Below are 16,556 nucleotides of genomic sequence, written 5' to 3' on the forward strand. Positions count from 1 at the left end.
GAGAAGTGCCCGGTGTGTTATCTCTGCTTTACACTGAGCAAATAATCACAGAGCAAATGATGGAGACAAAGATTACTGCAGGGAGACCATCTTGCAAACCAACACAGGCTTGCTCTTCCCAACTGATGTCCGAGTCTTCAGATCACAGCTGGATCCCCACAGGACTGCCCTCCAATTAAACTTAAGAAATATCTCTAATCATGCCTTTCAGGCAAAGCACTGTGCCAAGAACTGTGGAGAAAACACACACACACACAGCCCACACACGGCACACACACCAAGCCCTTTAAAAAGCTCACAATGTAGAAGGGGAAGAAGAGACATGACTGCAAGTTAGCTTAGCTCATGGAGGGTCTATTTCCTCGTTGAAAGGGATGTCTTCTAAAATCTCTTTAATTGTCTTTTCCAGGACTCTGTTATTCTAACTGTGATACTTAGTGCAAGCCAATACGCATTAGGGTAAATGTCTGGGTAAGTAAGTATTATACATACACAGAGAGGGAGAAATTAAATTCAGCTTCACCGGGAAGGTCAGATTTAACGTTGCCTCTGCATGACAAGGAGCAGATAGAGTACAGCAAGGACACAGAGGTCGGTCTCGGTGGAATTTGAAGACACAGAAGTGACGGTGTCCGATGCCCAAGGAGGCCAACGAAAAGTCACTAAGAATTCAAAATGCAACTGGAAGTCTCTGGAAGCCCAGAGTGGCATGACTCACCTTGTATTTTCAGTGGATGGACCAGTCGGAGCTGGCTCAAGTCCAGACCAGAATAAGAGCAGTGGCAGTGGGGTCAAACATTGGTGCCAAACAACAAAACTGACACATCGATCGAGCACGTGTGGGTGGGGAGCGAGAGCCAGAGATGACAGCAAGCTTCTTATTCTGAGTGTCCATGGGGCTGGATGTTCGGGCCAGGCAGGAGAACACACTGTAGATTGGGAAGGAACTGGTCCCTTCTGCTTGGACCCTGCTGAGTTTGGAGTGCCCGCGGGATAATTTACACCTAAAGTCTGATAAGACGGTGATGCTCAGAGATAGTGAAAGCATAGAGGGGTGGAAAAGATTGTTCAAAGAAAGAAACTAGAGAGAACATGAAAAGAAAGAGGCAAATGCATGAACTGTGGGAACACCTACATTTGAGGGTTGGAAAGGGAAACATGAGATAGAGAAGTGTGATGGGCTGACTTGTGTCTCCCTACAAATTCATATGGTGAATTCCTAACCTCAGAATGTGACCGTATTTGGAAATAGGCTTTAAAGAGGTAATTAAGTTAAAATGAGGTCGAGTGGGCCCTGGTTCAATATAACTGGTGTCCTTATAAGAAGAGGAAATTTGAACACAGACACACAGAAAGGAAAACCACGTGAAGATGCAGAGAAGACAGCCATCTACAAGCCAAGGAGAGAGGTCGGGCAGAGAGCCTTCCCTCACGGCCCTCAGAGGGGACCATCCTGCTGACACCTGGGTCTTGGACTTCCAGACTCCAGAACTGAGAGAAAATAAATGTCTGTAGTTTAAGCCACCCAGATTGTGCTGCTTTTTTACAGCAGCCCTGGAAAACTAATACCAAAATCTAATGGGTGAGAATTAGCCAGCACAGTTCATTCAGGGGGCAGGTCCATAGGAAAAGGTTGGAGAACAGTGTCAAATATTGCCAAGTAAGATAAATGAGTCCACCTCGTTCGATTTTAAAGTGAGGATGTCAGTGATCTTTGAAAAGCAAGTTCATAATGAATTAAGTACCTACGACTTAATATCATAGGGACCAACCGTAGGGTTGGCCAACAGCAAAGAGCTAAGGGACAAGCCTCAGGTCAGGTGAACCAGTGAGAGCAGCAGGGGCAGACCCTCCTTTTCAGAAGCTTTGCAGTAAAGAGGGTGAGTGAAATGAGATGGCAGCCTGGGGAGGCAACAAGGTCAAGCAAAGTTTTGGGGAGACTTATATTTATGAGCTAAGGAAAGGCAAGTTTGATATTTGAGCTGAGGAGAATGGAAAACTGATAAGATTAATGGCAGAGCCATGCTGTCCTTGTAAACAAATAAGGACACTTCTTTCTTAGAAACAGGAAGAAAGGAGAAATTTTGAAGTAGAAAAGATGGAGAGTGTTGAGGTCAAGGGAAGAGGGAGTGGAGTTCATGCCTTTAATCTATCAAAGTCATCTGAGGGTAGTAGAAAATTTAGAAGAGTCGAAGAAATTCAGGAATACAGCGATAGTAAAGAGGACAAGAAATCAGCCAAGGGTTCAAAAGAAGGAGTAGTAAAAATAATTTAGGGCCCAGGTGTAGTTGAACAACATAAAATTTTAATGGAATCAATTTAGCTGACTGAGAACTTGAAAAAGTGAATGGTTAATGCTATTCTAGATGGAGGGTTGCAAAGTGAATACAGCAACAGGCCAGGGAAGTGAACAAGTACAGGGCTCTGGGGAATTCAGAAATGTGACTGAGGATTCTAGGGTAGGCTTGCTAATGACCTCTGAAGAGACAGTCATTGCAGGTTGGAAGGCAGAGAGAAGCAGTGAAGAGTTATCCAGAAGCAGAAGCAGCAAACTACAACCATGAGCCAAAATCCAGTCCACCTCTGTTTTTGTAAATAAAGTTTTATTGCAACACAGACTGCTCATTCATTTACAACTTGTCTATGGTTGCTTTCTGGCTATAATTGCAGAACTGAGTAATTGCAACAAGGACCGTATGACCTACTACAAAGCTTAAAATATTTACTATCTTATCCTAAGTGAAACAAGCCAGTCAATGAAGGGAAAATACCACATGATCTCACTCATTCATGGATAATAAAGACCATTACAAACTTTTGAACAATAATAGATACAGAGGCAGAGCTGCCTCAAACTGATTGTCAAACTGCAGTGGGAAGGCCAGGGAGGGTTGGGGGGCAGGAGGGAGGGGAGTAAGAGATCAACCAAAGAACTTGTATGCATGCATATAAGCATAACTAATGGACATAAGACACTGGGGGGTAAAGGAGGGCAGGGGATTGTCAAGGGCGGGGGGAAAAAAAGGACACTTATGTAACACCCTTTGTAATACTTTTAGCAAAATAAATAAATAAATAAATAAATAAATAAATATTTACTATCTGCCCCTTTAAAAAAAAAAAAGTTTGCTAACCATTAAGTGAACGGGCTGTAGTGTGAAAATCAGGAGGCAACACCAGGCCAGCGAGAAGAGAGGGAGCACCAAGGCCAGGCCAGCTGATGACCAATGAGCCGTCAGGCGGCCCAGCCCGTGATCAAGGACAGAGCAATCAAGGCAAGGACCGGACTCAGGAAATCCAGCCCAGAGAGCAGACCTGAAGTGACAGAGAACTCAGGGGGTCCCATCTCTCCACCAGGTGTGGAACCCCACTGAGACTCCTATTTGGGTAATGTGATCAATCAATCTGAACAATCCAACAAGAACAGAACAGAGACTACCATGCTCAAAGCATAGCAGAGCCAAAGTCTCAGAAACCTACGACGACATGGGTAAAGGGTAGCCACCAAAGGAGGATTAGACCAAACTGAGTGCAGTAGTAAAGTCTGTAAGTCAAATGCAGAACAGGTATCTGGTGATTACCGTGCACAGGGTTGCCCCAACTGACATTCCAACCTTACCCATTGTTGTGGATTCTCTTCTTTATGAGCTGGCCCATAAGTTGACACATCTACAAAGAGCTAGAAAAGCAAAGACTGGGGCAATAGGACAGGGTCAACACCAGCAGGACCGACTCCCATGGTGGGAGGGAGCAGCACCCACCCCCGTGAAGGTAAAAGGGTGCTCTGAGAGGGGAACGTCAGAGTCTGCATGAAAATGTCCTAGGAAAGTTCTCTGAAACGCCTAGCACACCTGGACAATCGGCATTACAGAGGCAGTACAGCCTAGTCCAGTGACGGTGAACCTATAACACCGTGAGGTGACACTCGAACTCATTTTTTTTGGTTGATCTTTCTTTGTTAAATGGCATTTAAATATATAAAATAAATATCAAAAATATAAGTCTTTGTTTTACTATGGTGGCAAAGATCAAAAAATTTCTATATGTGACACGGCACCAGAGTTAAGTTAGGGTTTTTCAAAATGCTGACACGCGGAGCTCAAAAGGTTCGCCATCACTGGCCTAGTCCAGTGGTCGGCAAACTCATTAGTCAACAGAGCCAAATATCAACAGCACAACGATTGAAATTTCTTTTGAGAGCCAAATTTTTTAAACTTAAACTATATAGGTAGGTACATTGTTATTAACCTACCTATATAGTTTAAGTACTGTTGATATTTGGTGCCTCCCCCGCGCTGCGTATCCCGTGGCCTGCCTGCGCCACGTCTCCTGTCGCCCGACCGACGGACACCCCCCATTTCTTCTAACGCCACTTCTTCAAAATAGACTCGCCCAGGCCGAAAACCGACTTCTGCGCATGGGCCACGAAGTTTCAATCGCACTGTACGTGTGCGCCCGCACCTGGTATTTTGTGGAAGAGCTACACTCAAGGGGCCAAAGGGCCACATGTGGCTCGCGAGCGCGGTTTGCCGACCACTGGCCTAGTCGCCTAAGAGCCTGGCTTCCAGAGCCAGGAGACAAGCTTCACCACTCATTAGCTGTGTGACTTTCAGCAAAGTACTTAACTTCTCTGTGGTTTGGCATCCTCATCTACACCAATGGAGACAATAATGGCATCTACCTTACCTCCCCGGGTTATTGTAGGGATTAAATGAGTTAACATACGTGAAGTACTTAGAAAGGAGTACTTATATAACCATTAGCTATAATTATACTGCCTCAACCTTTATGCTAACTTTCATGTGCCCCTAAGTCTTTTCCTACTCTATTTCAAAGACTTGATCTTCTAGGACAAAATACGCCCTGAGAATGCAATGTCCCCTTCAGTCTCTGAGCCTTCATGTGAAGCAAAGCATGAAGAGATAGGCAGGAAATTGTCCCTGTCAACACTGACATGCTGAAACAGGTGCCTTCAGTTGAAAAAAGCAGAAGGAAAGGATCCAACAAAATATAATCTGTTCGTCATCACATGCTGAACACATCACATCTAGGTGATAAATGCCAAGAGCATCAATTAGGAACTATTCTTACAACAAGTTTAAGATAATCACCATGGCATCAAGAAACCTATATGTCAAGAATGTTCTTTATTTGTTTCGATGACAGGAGGAAAATATTTGGGGTGAAAACAGTAAATGTAATTATTTTGCATCAGGTAGGGCAGCCTGCATTAGCATCCCACCTGGGAACAAGCTACTGAACATCTGTCAAGGTGTCAACTCCAACCGCAGAAGCAAAGAACTTCGTCAAGCTCCTGTGCAGTTAAACTAAAGTTGGCTAGGGAAAAGCGATGGAAAATCACAAGTATAATTAACAGCAATGTCTCTCGATTCACAGGCACTTTTAACCTGACTACATCATCCATCTTTCTGGGTGTCTCTGTTTCCTGATTCCCCTGCATGGGGAGCAGCAGGGGGTTCCTTCTCCCCAAGCCTCATCCTGCCATGTCCCTCCTCCTGGTCTCCAGTCCATAGCAGCCCTGGCCTGATGATTTGTGACTCTGGACCAATCGGTTTCCTCCCTTTCAAAGCTAAGGGGTTTAGACTAGATAATTGGTAAGGTCCCTTGCAGCTCTCGGAGCCTCTGATTCTGACTCTATAAATGCTGACCAGGGGCAGGAGGATGCTCTGGATTCTGAAGGACAAAGAGGTGCAAGTGATCTGTAGTCATGATTCTAACTTTTGGGCTCCAATACTAAAGCAATGTTTAAATGTCCAGAGATGAACTTTAATGAATATTTCATTGATCTGTTCTTTATAATATTAAAGAGGGAGGGGGAGGCAGGGTCCAGGCTCGTTGTTCTCCAACCCTACCCTGAATGAACCAAAGATGCTGTAATCCCATGAAAAGGCAGTGGTTCCAGTAGCCTTTCATGTGAAGCCAAACAGATCAGGAACCTGATTCTCCTGCCTGGGCCTTGCCTTCCCCGTGTGGCCAATGAGAAGCAGTAGGAGAACCTGGAGCTTCTTAGAAACACAGGCTCCAGGCCTGCTCCAGACCTGGCATCAGAATTTGCGTTTGAACAACATCCCTTGGCAACTTGCAGGGCACCTCAGTTTGAGAACAGCTGTCTAGAGCCCTGATTCTCAAAGTTGACTGGACAGTGCACTGAATCACCTGGGGGGCTGGACCCCATCACTCCCAAGAATCTGACATCACTTTCCTGGTATGTGATGGGGCACTGGGACATTTTTAAGGCTCCTCAGAGGATTCTAATGTGCAGCAAAATTTGAGAAACACTGAGCTAGATTCTCCACTTCTGGTTCTAAAACTCAAATCCTGGGTCAATTGACTTCCCTCTGGAAAGGTCTGTATCACCTTTCCCAAGAAGAGAGCAGGATCACCCACTAAAGTTCCAAGTGATGATGGGTCACCATCCCGAATCAGAACCTGCCTCTTGTGTTTACATTCATGTCTGAGGTTACTCCCCTGACCTCCAAGCTTCTGCAAGGTGCTCATTCCAGGAGAAAGCCATCTTTTAGCTTTTAGCGCGCACTCTCTCTCTTTCTTTCTCTTCCTCTCTCTCTCTCTCTCTCTCTCTCTCTCTCTCTCTCTCTCTCTCTCTCTCTCTCGGCAACCGCACCGCTTCAAATCAGAGTACAGAACTTTCTTTTTCAGCAACACCTTTCATTCAAGGATCCCAAAGCACATGGACCTCAGGGCCAGAGTCCAAAATGGAGAGAGTAGAGGAGTCTACCCAGATGCCCTTGTCCAGTCCCTCCTGGTGTGCAAGGTTCTGAGTCAGCCTGCACCGTAACTAAAAATTTATGGCTATGGTCTCTGAGTGAGGGCCCATTGACAGTATCTGCCAGTATTTATATTTCCCTCCTTTTTAATTTTGTGATCCTTCTCCTGCGATTCCTGCCCTTTGAGGGCCCCACAGATTCCGTGCCTCTGGGTTTTTTTAAGAAGCATTTATTTCTCTATGTGGAGAAGTAGGGAACTTCGGTATTTATTAAAAGATAAAACAGGAGCCAAGCTGGAATACAGCAGTACTTGGATCTACCAGCGCTCAGAAGCAGGTTAACATCCTTGTAACTAACTTGACAGTTGGATCTGGGAGTGAAAAGAGGGCCACCAGCCTCAGCTGAGAGATGATCCGTCCTCAACCTGCTGCCTCCAAGTGACTCATGAAGGGAAGGGATTAGGGACAACCCACAAAACAGACTTGAAAACTGAATCCCCAGAAGAGATCTTTCTAGGTCTACATCCATGAGTTTGCCCAGACGAAAAGTGACTCAACTAGTTACAGCAATTTCACAAAGTCAGTCTGCTCTTCCTTTTTTTTTTTTTTTTTTTAAAGAATACTCTATTGATTTTGAGAGAGTGGAAGGGAGAGGAGAGAAAGATAGAAACATCACTGTAAGAACGCCACATCAATAAATCGACTGCCTCCTGCATACCTCCTACCAGGGATCAAGCCCAAAACCTAGACATGCGCCCTTGATTGGAATCCGGAGTGGAACCAGCAACCTGCTGGTACATGGGATGACAACCGAGCCACATCAGCCAGGGCAAGTCTGGTCTTTGTTGTAGAGTTTGCTTGTCTTTGAGAGGCAATGGAAGGTGGAGATTTCAGGTAGCGCATCACATGCCTCTGGAGGAGACCATGGAGGCTAACCTGGGACCCTGGGCAAGTTACCCAGCTTTGCTGCATCTTCGTTTCTTCATCTGTAAAATGAGGAAATACTAATAATCAGAAGAGGATGAATACTTGTCACTTCCTGCTGGATATGGAATATGTGTTTGCGTGTCTGTGTGTAAAATGAATTGGCCACCATAGACCAGATTAAACAACAGAACAACTGGTTTTAAGGACAAGCCGTAGGAATGCTGGAGGCTGACATGCTACATCAATGTGTAGTACAGATGTTTGAGGCTTTCTTCCCAGGCTATAAAGATGTTTACGCAGTAGTCAGGCCTGTTATCAGTACACAAGCAGATTACATTTTACAGAATGAATGAACAGCTCAAACACCCTCCCATTTTTTCATCAGCTTCGGAGTGCTTTTCTAATTCTCGGGTTTACCAAAACAAATACATTTTCTGACAACACAGAGCCATTACAGAGTATAGGGAAGAGGTACTAGGGTGAGGAAATAGACTCTGTTTGACAGAGTGCATGTCATTTACTCCTGCGGTCCTCGTTTTTCCCATCTGTAAAATGAGATAACCTCGGTCCCTGCTCCCCCTTAAACTCCATGATTCTATTACTTTATAATCATTCTCTTCGAAGCATATATTGGCTCTTCTCTTCACCAAGAGAGGATGTAATTAAAATAATGATGAGAAAGTAGTAATTCTGCTGAATCACATAATGAGACCAATCCGACACTGTTCAATTACCCTAATACTGAGTTTCATTCCCAACACCAGCCCCACACCCCGTCTGCACGGTGAGACCACACAGATGTACAGCTCTTCCCAAACACATCAACAGCTCTAAGGAACACTTCACTGAAGGTTTTTCCTTTCCTGTTTTCAAAGAATAGTACTCTACTGCAATAAATATGTCAGCAAAATAATTAGCTAAGCTCCCTAATTTGCACTTCTGAGCTTCCATATTGGCTAACTTTTGTTAATGAAACACTGCAAGTGGCTTGTAATCATGTACCAACTTCTGGGCTCCAATGTTAGAGCAATATATTTCAATGCTCAAAAATGAACATTTAATGAATATTTAATTGCCCTATTCTTTATAAGTATAAAGTATGCTTTCAGTGAACACTCTGAATACTAAAAAGACAAGATGCAGCTTCTCCTAGCTAAGCTATGTATTCAAGTTTCCTAATGACTTTTATTCAAGGGGGGAAGGTCATCTAGGTTTCAAGCTGTAGAGGAAGGAATTTTGTTACAGCATTATTCCAAAATCCTTCGACAAAATATAGATGTACTAGAGGCCTGATGCACAAGAATCGTGCAAGAGTAGGCCTTGCTTCCCCTGGCTGCCGGCACCGGCTTCCCTCTGGCACCCAGGACCCAGGCTTTCCTTACAGCCCCAGCTTCATCAGGAAGGTCGTCCAGAAGGACATCCGGTCTAATTAGCATATTACACTTTTATTATATAGGATATTTGGAATGCATAGGAAAAAAGTCTAATAATATATGTACAGAATGGTAATTGTCTGGGGAATGAGAGAACAGAGAAATGCTATCACTTTTTATGTAACATTTCTGTATTGCTTTACATTTTTTTTAAAAATGTTTGCTTTTGTAAATAAAAATATTTTTAAGAATCAAACAAAGAGCCACCCATTGGGGCAGCTGGTGCAAAATATTTCCAGAAATAGAATGGTAGGAAAAAGTGTTTCGTAGATATGCTTCTTACAATACCCCATTCAAGACATTTCTGGTCATCAGTGTCTACATTTTCAAACAATTCTTTTCTGAATATAAAATAAATATGTGCTCATTTTCAAAAAAATAAAAATAAAAATCATTCAAAATGCCAACATCTTTGAACAAGCAGTGTGAACATTTTTAGACCACTGATTTTCATTATTCTTCTAAAATGTGGTTTTGTCAGTACCCACACTTAATTGCTACATTAGAAACCACTAAATTAAGGTTACCAAAGCATTTTCTCTCCATCTGTTACTCTTAAACATTAAACGTTTCATTTTACACTCTAATAAAGACTCGTTTTACTGTACCAAGATAGTGCACACAGAATGCAAAGTTGCCGGTATGATCTTTCAAAAACATGTTTAAGTCACTCACTCTCCCATTTAAAACCCTCCAGTGGCTTCCATCAAACTCAGTATCAAACTCAAACTCCACAGGGTGACTTCTGAGGCTCCCCATGAACTAGCCCCTGCTTCTCTAAACTCACCTCTTGCCATACCAGCCTCCTTCCTGTTCCTTCCATGCAGTGGTTCTCAACCTTCTGGCCCTTTAAATACAGTTCCTCATGTTGTGACCCAACCATAAAATTATTTTCGTTGCTACTTCATAACTGTAATGTTGCTACTGTTATGAATCGTAATGTAAATATCTGATATGCAGGATGGTCTTAGGCGACCCCTGTGAAAGGGTCGTTCGACCCGCCAAAGGGGTTGCGACCCACAGGTTGAGAACCGCTGTCCTAAACATTTGCCCAGTCCATCTCTTCTGCTCCACAACCCCACATGGCCTCAGCACTAGCCACCTCACTGGTATCCACTCCGCTGGTCTTTCTGCCAAATCCATTCTCTACAAGGTCCCCAACAAGTCTTACCTAAAATTCAAATCTGACCATGCTGCCCATCCCCTAATGGAGAAATGTGGAACCTCCAGTCCTGATCAAAGACCTCCATTTATCATTCCAGCTTCTTCTCTCGTCACTCTCTGCCTCGACCTGTAAGCTCCAGGAACTCCAAACTACCAGCTGCTTCCCCATATTTTCTATATGCTTTCTTACCTCTCTCCCTGTGCCTACCCTAGGTCCTCTGCATAGAATACCTGTTTAAGGCTGACCACTTCCTAGTCACCCTTTAAGCTCAGCTCAGACATCACTTCCATCCTAGGCTAGCTGCCTGCTGTCTCTGACCACAAATGTGTGCCCCGGATACATGGTCTGCCTTCCCCACTCACCTGTGAATTTTTTATGACAGGTGCTGTGTCCTATTTATCTCAATATCCATACCACATACAGGCACTGAATACATTTTGTTAGATAATATATTAACTAACCGCTTATTAGATGGTTTTGTTCAAGTGATTGAAATCATATTCACTTTGAAAACCGCAGGTCGGATGCAACCATTGTGTTTTCATTTTCCGTCTTTCTAACCACATTCAGAATTACTCTGAAAAGGAGTGACGGAGGGATCAGTCTAGGCCAGTGATGGCGAACCTATGACACGCGTGTCAGAGGTGACACGTGAACTCATTTTTTTTTTGGTTGATTTTTCTTTGTTAAATGGCATTTAAATATATAAAATAAATACCAAAAATATAAATCTTTGTTTTACTATGGTGGCAAATATCAAAAGATTTCTATATGTGACACGGCACCAGAGTTAAGTTAGGGTTTTTCAAAATGCTGACACGCGGAGCTCAAAAGGTTCGCCATCACTGATCTAGGCTCTGCCCATCTGGAAGATGGTTTCATCGCCTGAGAGCCAGGACACACGGTTTTTAACAGGAATCGGAGGCTATTGTTCACTGCGCTGCCTTTTCATCATAAAAGGATATTTCAGACACTCTGACTACATTAGTTTAAGCCTCCAGTGAAGGGCAAAGATGCCACCCACCCCACACTAATGTGAGCACACTGACAGGGAGCATGCGAACAAACAAGCAGCAGCCCACAATCAAGCCAAACCTGGCCTTGCACCTCCGGAGGCTGGGATATGGGCCCCCCGGGCGGGCAGGGCCTTCTCCCCTGACCCACTGCGCACAAGTCCGGCTCCTCCAGAGCTTGAGCTTCCTCATCAGGAATGAGGAGTGAGACGCCGACCTAGATTCACTCAGCAAACACAGACAGGGCACCCACTACGGGTCTGACTCTGAAAGAGGCACCAAAGGTCAAAGGTGACTAAAATACCCTTCGGATCATAAGCAGCAGTGTGGAAAGAGCCGGGGACTTAGAATCAGAAAGCCCGGCCTCTTGGAATCAAACCATAACCCTGCCTCTTCCCCACAAGCTACGCAGCCCCAGGAAAGTTATTGAACCTAACCTCCCTTAGCATCCCTTTCCAAATATGAAAAATGAGGATGATGTGAGCTCCGATGTGTGACAGCGTCTTGCAGCAAGCAGAGGCTCCGAACTCTGAATAAAGAGTGTCTTCAAAGACCTGAAACGTCCAAAGTTCTATCAGAGCCAGGAGAACTCCTCTCAGCATAAGAACTAGCGGCCTTTCTGCCACCCAAGAGTATGGCATGGGCGGCTGTACTCTTGGTGGACTGGGCTGGCAAAGCCTGGACTGCAGGCGTAAGTACCAGTGCACAGAAACCTCTCTCGCTGGCTGGTGGCCTCGGAGCACACTGTCCACTCGCTACGAAAAAGAAATTTCTAGACTGGAGCCCAACACTCCCCAGTATTAAGCACTGATCAGAGTCCTCCCACCATGGAGATAAATGTTCAAGTCAACCAAGCAGCTGTCATACACACACACACACACACACACACCCTCACTGCATGCCAATCCCCACCGCCCCTCAGAGCGGTGTGTCTTCATCAAGTCATGTGCATCAGTTTCTCCACAGAACCAGATGAATTAAATTATTTTCTTTCTAAAAAGCCCTTACTCTGCACCCTCACTGAAGGCCTGATTACTGGCAATAGTTACATTCCGAGTTCAGAGAAAGGTGATCGTTCTAAGAGGATTTAGCGCTCCTCCAATAAAATAGCCTAGGGATTGGGTTTCCTACGAGTTTTGTTTTCATTACTCCACTTGGATCTATCCCGCAACCAATGTCAGTGTCCTAGACCAGCTTCTCAGTAAACATCGCTGCTCTCCAGGCAGCTGGTGCCATGAAAAACCCACAGGTCTGCAGTGAACTCAGAAAGGAGGGCCCTGCTGCTGGGGGAACGCAGCCCAGAGCATCCACGGGGCACTCACCAGGGCCACCACCAACTGCCTAAGGGACTAGCAGCGCTGGCTGTGCAGCTCTCGGGTCCAGGAAGAATCCTGACTGGGTGCCACAATAGAGCTGCAAGCACAGCGGGGAGGGGGGTATCACTTGCCATCTAGGCTTCAGTCAAAGCCTCAGATAAATAAAATTGGGACTCCATCAACACTCCCCCTTCCCCCACCCCCACCCCCCAAAAAATGAAATTAAAACCACCAGCAAGCCAAGGAGAGCTGCAGTCAGGCTTTGATTTGGAAAAAAAAAAAAAAACCTGTCCTGCTCTAGCCTCCAGACAATTTCACACCAAATGGCTTTAAAACCCTTTCCAAAGCTCTGATGCCTGACTTGAAAAAGAGTTTATCTTTTTTTACTAAAAGTCAGCAGTTAAAGAAGCAAAATGTGGAAATCCTGAGAGTTAAGAGTGTTCCCATTTGCACAGACGCTGGGTGTGTCTGGACATACAGAGTGCAGAAAATTCACCATTCTTCTAGAGGTCACCTCACCTCTATCACGAGGCCGCTCTTATCCACTCTAGAATGTAATTATTATTACAACTAATCAGACTTCGCGACCCAACATAGCCACACACAGTCATCAAGGAGCCCCTATTCCCTGAGCTCAGGTTAAGTCTCCTTTTTCTGCCAACACACAGGCTCAGGGGCTGGGATGGCGCCCCGGTCTTGGCACCCAAGGAACTGCAGTCGCCGTTTCACCTGGGCTGAGAGCGGGAACCTGGGCAACGGCAAGGAAGGCGCCTTCCCCACACACTCCTCCCCAAACCAAAAAGAGCTGTGCAAGCGCCGAGTTGGGCCGGGCGGGGGCAGAGGGCGCACGTGGCTGGCGCCTCCGAGGCGAAACAAACGAACGAACGAACCCTGGATCCACCCTCTGCACCACCGGCCCGCAGGTGAGAGGCGTTCCCCGCTCGCCCTGGCCCCCAGCCCTGCCCCAGAACTACCTGCTGCTGCCTGGGAGCCCTCCGGCCAAGTCTGAGGAAGTTCGCTCCCTGTGGCGCCAGTCCGGGGAGGCTGGGACACGAGTTTCAGCCCAAACTACCCGGAGAGCCGGAGTCTGCCGCTGCCCGGGCGCCCGACCCACGGAGCTGCTTGGTGCCCAGGGGCCAGCTGAGCGTCAGCAAGTCCCGGTCTGGGCTGCCAGAGGCCTCCCCGGTTATCCCGAACTCCGCAGGGCCCGGACCCCGATCGGGTGGAGGCGAGGAGCGTGCGCCCAGGTAGGCGAGCAGCCCGCGCTAGGGGCTGGCGGTGGAGGGAAGCCTGCCCCCCGCCTCCCGCCTCGCCTGATCGCCATAACTCCCGGCTTCCTGGAGACCTGGAAGCCGTGCTGCCCTCCCACCTGGGCTGCGGTTCGGATTGCCTGCCCTCCCGTCCCTTCCCTCCGCCCTGGCGCCTGGCCCCCAACCTACAGCCCGCACAGTTCCGGGACCCAAGTGGGACACCCATGGCCCTTGCCCAGCCCCACGCCCCCGGGCGGCGTCCAGGAGCCCCCAAGGGAGAGCAAGGTGGCTCCGGCGAGCTGGGATGCCCTCTGCCCGGGCCAACAGGTATGGAGGCATTGTCGGCCACCTGCCCGCCCGCCCACTTCGGGGAGAGGGGCCCGAGCCAGCCGCGGGCTTTGCGCACCGTGGAGAGGGGTGAGAACGCCGGGGAAGGCGAGGGCAGGAGACGAGGAGAGGGGGCGAACGGGTGGTGGCACTCACCTCTCGCAGGGCCAGGGCCGGCCGCGCGGGCCCACAGCCCTGAAGCCCGGGTTCCGAGGCGCGGAGGCGCGGAGCTGGGGGCGCCCTCAGAGGCCCGCAGGGAGGGGGCGGCGCGGATGCGGGCGCCGGCGGGCAGCTCTGGCCGCACACTCACACACCCAGCCCGCGGCCGCGTCCCCGCGCCGGCATCCTCGCTGCCGCCGGCTCCCACGGCGCCCCAGGCCGCTCCCCAAGCGCGCGCCGAGCCAGCGCGAGTCCCTCGTCGGCTTGGAGCACTATGTGGGCGCGTGCCTCCCTGTCCTTGTCTTCGGCTCCCGTCTGGGGCTCTCGTGCCCCGCACCCTGCACGGCGCGCTCCTCTACCCCTCCCGCTCCCGCTGGCCGTGCCGAGCCCCAGCGCGCGGGCTCAGCCCATGTGCGCGGCTGCCTCGCAGCGCCCGGGAGCCCAGTGGCCGAGGCCCCGCCGGAGTTGCGCGCCCTAGAAACTCCATGCAGCTTCGGCCTCCTCCCCAGTTCCTCCCCGGCGAGCCCCCCGGGGCCTGGAGGCCGCCCGCAGCGCCCGCCCCACTCCGCCTTAGCGCGCGCCGGGAGCCGGTATTCAGGGCTCGGCTCGGCAGCCCGCGCCGCGCTTCCCCGAGGGTCGGGGAGCCCCCACCCCCACTCAGTCGCCTTGCCAATAACCAAGCTCCCTTGGTATCCAGGCAGCGCAACCTGAGGAACGCCTTGGCGCGCGCGCACTCACACTCGCGCGCACACACAGGCACACGCGGGGGGTGAGCTGGAGCTTGGCAGACGGTCCTCCTTCCTTTCCTACCCAAAGAAGCTGCCCACGTTCACTCTGGCAAACTGCTGTTCTTCTGTATTGGACGACTCACCCCGGCGCCCCCCACCTTAACCAATTCATCCCCGGTGCCCACACCCCTGGGCCACAATCACACCTGCGTCTCCGCCGGGGCTGCAGAAATGGGTGGAGGAGGTGGAAGCTCTTCGCTTGCCCACCCCTACACTCTAGGGAGGCACGTTTTGGGCCACTACCCGTCAACCCCCAAGGTCAAATAGATTTGATGAGAGGAAGAGGGCGCTTGGACACAGGTGTAAGCTAGAAATCTTAAAGACTATCTGAAACCTGCAGGGCGCTGACCTCTGTCAAGTCCATTCGCAGACAGACCCCTTTTTTCTCTTCTGCCCCGTGCCTGGAGGACAACATAGTTGCTTAAGAATCTCCAGTCCCCTTCCCCGGTCCCCACCCGCCTACCTCTCATGTGCCCAGAAGCTGACAGAATGCACCGTGAAGCGAAGGTTTGTGTTGCAAGTAAAAATGAAAATAAAAAATAGCAAGATGGTTCTCAGACTGTCCCACAAAGTCAGAAGCCTGCCTGTTCCTTTCTGCTCCTCCCTGAGAGTGCCAAGGCAGAAGGGACACCTACCTGGCGGGAGCAGGATGCTCTTTCCTTACAGCACTCTTCTTTCCAGGGCCTCCCGTGTCTTGCCTGCTCTCGGTGGCAGAATGACTGCTCACCAGCTCAAACGACTCCAATTCGCAGAATCAAAGAAAAGCTACAGCATAACAATTCTTACACCAATCGGAGACAAAGCAGGCAATACTGCCACAAGCATCTCAAGCAAACAGCTCGGCCATCACCTCTCTGCTGGCTGGTATAGCTGCCGAGGAAGTGTGGACACTGGCACTGCCAGCCAGTGGCACAAGTTCATCAGCGTCCCCGTCCCCTCCTTATCTGCGCTCCCTGGCTTGCAGCCTGGGAGTGGTTCCTGAGTCCCCACAGTACTCCTTGTATCACACCTTTGTCGTTTAGTATTTGCTACCCTGTATTATTACTATTTTTTCTTGTACCAGCCCTTCTCCCCAAGTTATCTAATAACCTTTTGAGCCACTGGCTGAGTCTTCTGGACATAGTTCAGATATGTGCATAGAAGGCATTTCCAGGGGTTTCCATGAGGGATCGTGGGCAGATGAATTGAGAGAGTAGGTGGGGTCTCAGGATGATCTTTCCCTCTGATCTCTTAGTTTGGATGAAAGCTGCATGTTCTAACAATCTGTTGCTTATGTACGCAATTGTTTGTCGCTTTCTGGATGGCAACTGTGTCACCAAAGCCCCTTGCAAGTCTATATACACACATGGTAGAATGTGAAGGTCACCATTTAACCAGGGTGGGACACATCTGGCAGAAGCTCTCTGCTCTCACTTACTGCCTGTGTGAATTTG

General features: G+C 48.5%; 1 protein-coding gene across 7 annotated transcripts in view; it reads right to left on the bottom strand.

Annotated features, from left to right (window-relative positions):
• CALN1 (calneuron 1) overlaps positions 1 to 16,556 on the bottom strand; it is a 426,991-nt gene that overhangs the window by 320,153 nt on the left and 90,282 nt on the right. The window contains exon 1 of one of the 7 annotated variants that reach the window (XM_070412842.1): positions 15,759 to 15,809. The exons of 4 other annotated variants lie outside the window; for them this stretch is intronic. The gene's annotated coding sequence lies outside the window, so the exon portion shown is untranslated. Of the gene's footprint in view, positions 1 to 13,573; positions 13,592 to 14,332; positions 14,410 to 15,758; positions 15,810 to 16,556 lie in introns of those variants that run through there. 2 more of the 7 variants (XM_070412843.1, XM_070412848.1) reach the window with 2 other exon arrangements.

Source organism: Myotis yumanensis, unplaced genomic scaffold, assembly GCF_028538775.1.
Source record: "Myotis yumanensis isolate MYYU_CA2020_CCGP unplaced genomic scaffold, mMyoYum1.0.hap1 SCAF_4, whole genome shotgun sequence".
Taxonomy (NCBI): Eukaryota; Metazoa; Chordata; class Mammalia; order Chiroptera; family Vespertilionidae; genus Myotis; species Myotis yumanensis.